At 38.6% G+C, this 6,842-nt stretch overlaps 1 pseudogene; it reads right to left on the bottom strand.

Moving 5' to 3' along the window:
• Positions 1–4,246: 4,246 nt before the first annotated feature.
• On the bottom strand, positions 4,247–6,259 carry LOC101717879 (WW domain-containing adapter protein with coiled-coil pseudogene; annotated as a pseudogene).
• Between the last annotated feature and the right edge of the window lie 583 nt (positions 6,260–6,842).

A 6,842-nucleotide genomic window follows, 5' to 3' on the forward strand; every position in this document is an offset into this window, starting at 1 on the left:
TTACCTTTATATAGCTAATTGAAAGAGAACATTAACTCTTAAATTACACTAGAGGATGAAGAATTTGACCTCAGACATGAACCCATCTAAATGGGCATCTTAATACAAAATGCTCCTAAGATGGCTTTGCATAAATATAAATAAAGTTATAATAAGAAATCTATCTCAAGCACTGGATAGCTTAACAAACTATTGCAGAGCCTACCGTTGCCCAATTCTCTTGCTAAATTTGTTTTAGATAAAAGAATGTTTTTGCACTATTTTTTGGTTGAACAGGGCAAATGAAGTGGTAGTGAACACCTCCTGCTGTAGTTGGATAAATACATCTGGTGTGGTGGAATCTCTGCAAAAGAAAACAACACCATAGCTACTTTTGTCAACAATGTAAGTCCTTCTTCTGGCTCATTTAGGGTGTATTTCCATTTACTTGGTTGATTCATGATCCTCTTGATGAGTTTGCTCAGTCGCTTAATTATGACCTTTACCCTAGGCGTTCTAATTGCCTGCGTTGTGTTCTGTGTCACTCTAGAGTGTTGCATGCTCATATATATCTGTTACATGTCAGGTGGTCTCACTCTGATTGTAATAAAGATGAAAATAAGAATATAAAAATTATTCAACTAATTTGACATGATTAATTGTAAATTCCAAACTAGGACAAAATACATAAATCATAATGGGGATAGAAAGTGGCACCAATGCTCACATACTTGAATAATCTTTCCAAAGTGAGAAACTAAGTGTCATTAAGTTTAAGTGTGAACTTGACTTGGATGAGAGCCACCTGTGTGATTAGTTAATCTCACTTCTGTGTATATGGCTGGGTCTTAGATGTGTGCCCTTACAGTCCATATATGATCCCTGGTTCCTTCCTCTCTGAAGCTATTTCCCCACTCTGTTTTTTGGCTCTGTCACAGTTATTTGCTATGAATTCCTTCCCTAAAACCAGCTGAGCAAGGAATGAATCCTCTAAAACCAAGAGCCAAATTAAACCACTATTCTTTTAAATTGTAGGTTTCATGTTTTGTCCCAGAGATAGGACCTTACAGAAAATAGTGACTGCAAGTGGAGTCCTTTCTGTGAGTATTCCTGACCATATGGTTTAGAATTGGATTAATGAAGGAGTTTAGAAAGATTTGAAGGTGCAGGCTAGGGAAGCCCTAGAATGCTGTAAGCAGGGCTTGATAGTGATTCTTGTCAAAGTTCAGAAGATCAGAATGCTGGTGAGAATGTGGAGAATAAACAACAGGCCTAGGAGGTTTCACTGGGAATGAGGATAATATGAAGAAGTATACTAAAGGGCATGCATATTGCACACTGTCATGTTCTTATAAGCTTGCATTTTCACTGGATGACACTTGGAAGCAGCAGTCACCATATTGTGGGTAGACCTCATGCAGACACTGTGGAAAAGGGAGTTCCAGAACTGCTTCAGAAAGTAGGAGAATAATGGCATTAGGGCGTTAAAAGTGAGGAGGAGGATTCTGAGAGTAATTAATGGTGATGTGATTTTATTATAGTCTTAAAAATTTTAAACTGCCATTGTATATTTGATCATACCTTGTCTATAGCATAATTTCTTCATCTATCATGTTCTGATAGATCTATGTTACTTCTGCAGCTTTTGTCTACTATGAATAAAATTGCTAAAAACAGTACTTTACAAGTTTTTTGTGTTGATGTGTTTCTTTTTCTCTGGAGAGTGGAATTCTTCACTTGAAATAGAATTTCTGAGTTATAAGATCATGCTACACTTAATTATGTGAGGAGCGGTCACAGTTCTACAATGTCGACAAGTTTGGATTACTATGATGAGGTGAAGAAGGTTCCAATTTCTGCATGTCTTCCCTACCACACATTATAATCTACATAGAAATAGGCATTTCCCAGGGTGTGGAGAGTTACCTCATTCTGGCTTTAGCTTAAACTTTCAGGTTGAGAAATCATTTGAAGCATCTTTTTATACACTTTTAGACATTTATAAACCTTCCATGGAAAATATGTACTTAGATCTTCACCTACTTTAATTGGATGTTTGATTTCCATCATTTAATTTTCAAAGTTTTATATATTCTAATTTTCAGTTTCTTGTCAGTCATTTTTTGCCAATATTTTCTCCCATTATGTGTATAGTGTTTTCACTTTCTTTAATTTTTAGAATATTTAAAATTGAAGTAAAATTTCCCTAAAATAAAATCTCCAATGCTAATCATGTGTAAGTGTAGACCTCACAAGTGATATGTGACATTGGAAAGTCTTCTTCAGAATTCTCTTTGTCTTGCAAAACTGAAAGTCTATAACTATTTAACAATTTTCTCCTCCTACCTTTGTCCACCTTCTTACAACTGCCATTCTACAGTATTTTCTGTCTCTTTTAATTTGACTGTGCTAGATTATTCATATGAGTGGAATTGGACAATACTTGTTTTATTCTACTTGACTAAAGGAGGTGGACATGCCCCATGTAGCAAACCACCCCATTTTTTCTTTTTTCCCCTGACCAAAACTCTTCCATAAATGATTTTCTTCGACATCTTTGCTTTCATATCCTTGAGTTGCAAACATAAGACCAAGAGTTTCTCAGCTTAGCACTGTTTTCCTGAGACTTTCTCATGCTGATAGATCTCAGTAATGCAGTCCCACTGAGCCTCTTCGATTATAAGATGAACTTCAACTCTGACTAATCTTTCATCCTCTATGCTACCATGGTCACACACTGCAACAAGTGGTGCCTCATATGAGGAAAAACTTTGAGAAAGAAAAGGTGAGTATGAAATAGCAAGGCAATCTATTGCTGTTCATCAGCATAGACAACTGACCCCCCACACCCTTAAAAGGAACAAAGACACCCAAATCTTCATCTTAGTCTTACATGAACAAGGAATAACCTGGAAAGTCTACAGTGAGGTCTAAGGCTAAACTTTTCAATACAGAGGTCTTTTAACTGTCCAATTGCTGAGTGGGGGCAGTTTGTTTGTTTTTCTTTTGGGTCTTTTACTTTTGTTTCCTCTGCTTTGCCTATATAATGGATCAAACTTTATCTAAAGAGAAAAAGCAATTTAAGCAGCATTTACAATACCTCTCAAAAAATCTAAATATAAAGTTTCTGAAACTGAACTTATTGAATTCTTAATTATTATCCATCATCAATGCCCTTGGTGTCCTTTGGAGGAAAGTCTAGAGGTGGAGGATTGCAAACATGTGGGACAAAAATTAAGCTAGTCTTTAGATCCTGTAAAAGTTGTGGATCATTGTTTGTGGCACCTCTGCAGGATCGCTATTTGCTCTATTCAAAGCTTTCTCTTCTCTATGCTACCTTTGAAAGCCATCTTTTACCTCCAACCCGTAGGGGACCAAAAGAGGTGGTCAAAAGGGTGTACTCTAAATTACAATACTGTATGCCAATTAAACCTGTTTTTTCTAAAAAAATGCTAAAGACAATAAATGTCAACCCAGTAAATCATTCTAAATTAGCATAAATTCATCAGGAAAAAGGAAGCTTCATCATTATTTTTACAAAGGCTTAAATGATCAGTATATCTGAGTGTGCACACTGACTTAAATGCAACTCCATTATGTGTTTATGTGTTGTGTGTGTTTGTCCATCTGTCTGTTCAATCTGTGCTAATAACTGGTTTCAAAACCTGGAGCTGCTTTATTTGAGATCAACAATATTGTTGTTTTTTTGTTTGTTTGTTTTGTTTTGTTTTTGTTTAACATATTTATTACAACAAATACAATTCACATCTGACTATCTTTGTTTCCTCTTCCCCCTCTCACAACCATGTTCATTGGGCCATTTCCTTACAATTGAGCAATACATGTACTCTCAGCACACATGCTCAGCAGTACTTTAAGTCCATTCTTGCAGTGTGCAAATGGATTTTCAATAATTTATACAAACAAGTGGGTTTTGCTCAATCACTGCAATTTTAAGCTACAGTACACAGGAATGAAAAGGTTATAGAAAAGTGCCATAACAACAGTGCCTTAAGAAAGGAGGAAAAGAGGAGTCTTAAAAAATGGGTAAATCAGATCAAGGATTTAAGAAGGAAATGGAACACATGTCTCTGCAAAACAAATGGAGAAGCACTGCTCTTGATCAGGTGCAGGTGTGGAAACAGCTGTTTCATGATATTTTGTACATTGCCCATATGGTTCAAAATCGCATCCTTAGACAGACATCACCTGGCGCTTGCACTGAATTTTTGAAAATGCAAGATTTCTGAATGATAAATAAACCCCCTTATTTTTTATAAAAAGCTAATTTTGCAGACAGGTTTACATGTAAAAGGCTAGGTACTTAGCCACCTCAGCACTGATTAGTTTTGGATATCTAAGCTCTGTTACACATGGCTTCCCATGGCTTCACTCTACAAAACATATTTACAACGTGAAGAATACATCTGCAAGAAATCTACATTTCAAGGGTTTTACAAATTAATCTGTATCTTTCCCCTGAAGTGACTCTCACAGACCCTATCATCCCCTTGTCATTTTCTCTGCCCAGTTTAACAGTCCAAAGTCTACTTAAATGCAGTTCAAAAATGTTAAGACTAGGCAACAGGTTTATAGTTCCTGTACTCAAAACCATGTGCAATTATTCACATCTTCACACCATAAAGGAATTCTGATTTTTTAGCTTTTCAAGTTCCTTAATTTGTTGACTCAGAAACAGTATCCTTTGCTCTCACAAAGTTGCTTGAATTTCACATACTCAGACTAAAGATCTTAAGTTTTTTAATTCAGTATAAATTTCTGACATGTGAACACTTCCCATGTTATGGGCTTCTTCACAAAATCTTGATGCCTGCTTCTCAGCATGGTCTGTGGGCCAGCCCTGAACATGCTTTATGAGACTCTCACTGAAGTGTGCTGCCAGTGTAGGTGTTAAGGAACACATGGGGTGGGCAGATGAGTTCTGTGGGACAACTGCTGTATTTGATGCATTACTGCTCGAAGTATGATTTGGACCAGGTGATGGGCTTCTCTGGCTGGAGCACTGAGGACTTCGAGGAGAGATGGGTTCATGAACCTGCTGCTTGTCAGCAGTTATGGGCTGTTGTGTGGCTGACTGTGACACTGGTCCTTGCTTAACTACTGGAGTACTAACCTTTGGCTGTGATGAAACAGGAGGAGTACTAATCAAAGGTTTGATAGGGACTGTGTTAGTCTGAGGTGTGCTTATCCTTGGAGACACATAAGATCTTGGGGATGAGGCATCAGATGTTAAAGACATGGGAGACTGATTCAATGGCTGGGCTTGTGTGGAGAGCTGAGCAGCTTGAGAAATCAGAGATGTGATCTTGAAAGCAGAGTGGTCCAGCAGTAAGAAACTTATGAATTATAGACTGCAGTGAAGCTTGTGTCACAGCTGCTGTAAGAACTTCATTTATCTTGGATATGTCCATGTTAGAATTATTGAGCTGGAGCATGGCTTGCAAAGCAGGAAGCAACTGTCCTAGAAGATTTGGGTCCTGAAGTAGTGGAGGTATTGGTGACTGTGGGACAGGAGAAACAGGGACTGCAGAAGCAGACATTGGAGATGCAGATGTGGGATTCAGTCCAGAGGCAGAAGGTGTACAAGGAGTTGTGCAAGAATGTGATACTGATTTGCCTCCTGCTATAGATTTTCCACTGGCAAACCCACTAGTGACTGTTGCTTGCATCACCTCTCTTCTGTAATCCCTATCTTTTGGGAAGCTATTAAATGCCACCTTATTTGCTTCTTTTTGTCTCTGTCCTCTTTCAAGCCACTCTTCTGGTTTTTCCCACTGTGAAACTTCTGTTCAGCAATTGTACTAATATTTTTCCCAGAAGAGTTAATGTCCTCAGGCCAGTCATCTGCAGAATCATAAAGTGCATCTGAAGTCTTGCTTGGATTATTGCTTGGATTAGAAGAATGTGAATTTGAACTATGAAGAGCACTGTGGTAGTGTGAATTTTCTTGTGGAGAGTAACTGGTCCCACCTTCCCTCTCTCTAACTCAGTGAATATGCACATTTTTGGCCTTATTGTGACCTGTGCTGTCACTGTACTTGTTTTCAGGACTATCAGATCTCCACAACATTTTATTTGGTGGTGAAGGATCTGCGGCATCTCGCATCTTTTCATGTCTGTGATCACCGCTACTGGGGTGACTCTTCGATGAATACTTAAGTGCCTGTAAAACATCACCCCCCTGGTAAGGCTGCGAGTCCCCCCTCCGGTCCTGACAGCTCAGCTCAGTCTGCCTTCCTCTTCCTCTGAGGCCTGGCTCGCCTTCTCGAAACCCGGCAACCCTTTCGGGTTGCCGCTTCTCTTCTTCACGTGCAAGTCTGGCCACTGTGGTTCCAGTTTAGGGGTAGTCTTGGTTGGGGGCCTGCTGGAGGCTGGTCCCAGGGGCTCCGGGCTGCGAAGGGTGAAAGCTGCCTTGGGGAGGAGGACAGTGGGGTGCGAGGGACACCATTGCGGACTAAGTCCGGGAGGCGGTGGCCATTTTTTTTTTTTTCGACTCTTGAGATTTCCATGGGAAATGGTTTATGTAAGATTTCAGACAAGATATTATTCAAATGCTTGTGTGTCACATAGGTTAATAATGGGCAAACTAGCTCAAATAGTATAGGGAAAATGTCTTTAAGATTAATGGCATGTATTCATTCAAGTTAGCCTATCAAACTCATATTAAAATTGGTTTTATAAATATAATCAGTAATTAGTATTATCCACATGCAGTAATTTAAGTTTTCTCCTGGATATTCAAGACATAAACATGAAAATGAATCCAAATTTGCACAATAGAGAAGGGACTTTTATGAATTTAAAATAACCTACAGCTTTTCAACTCCATTTTGCCCATCAGT

This window comes from Heterocephalus glaber, unplaced genomic scaffold (assembly GCF_053883595.1).
Source record: "Heterocephalus glaber isolate CG9 unplaced genomic scaffold, H.glaber_assembly_v1.0 deba00001462, whole genome shotgun sequence".
Taxonomy (NCBI): domain Eukaryota; kingdom Metazoa; phylum Chordata; class Mammalia; order Rodentia; family Bathyergidae; genus Heterocephalus; species Heterocephalus glaber.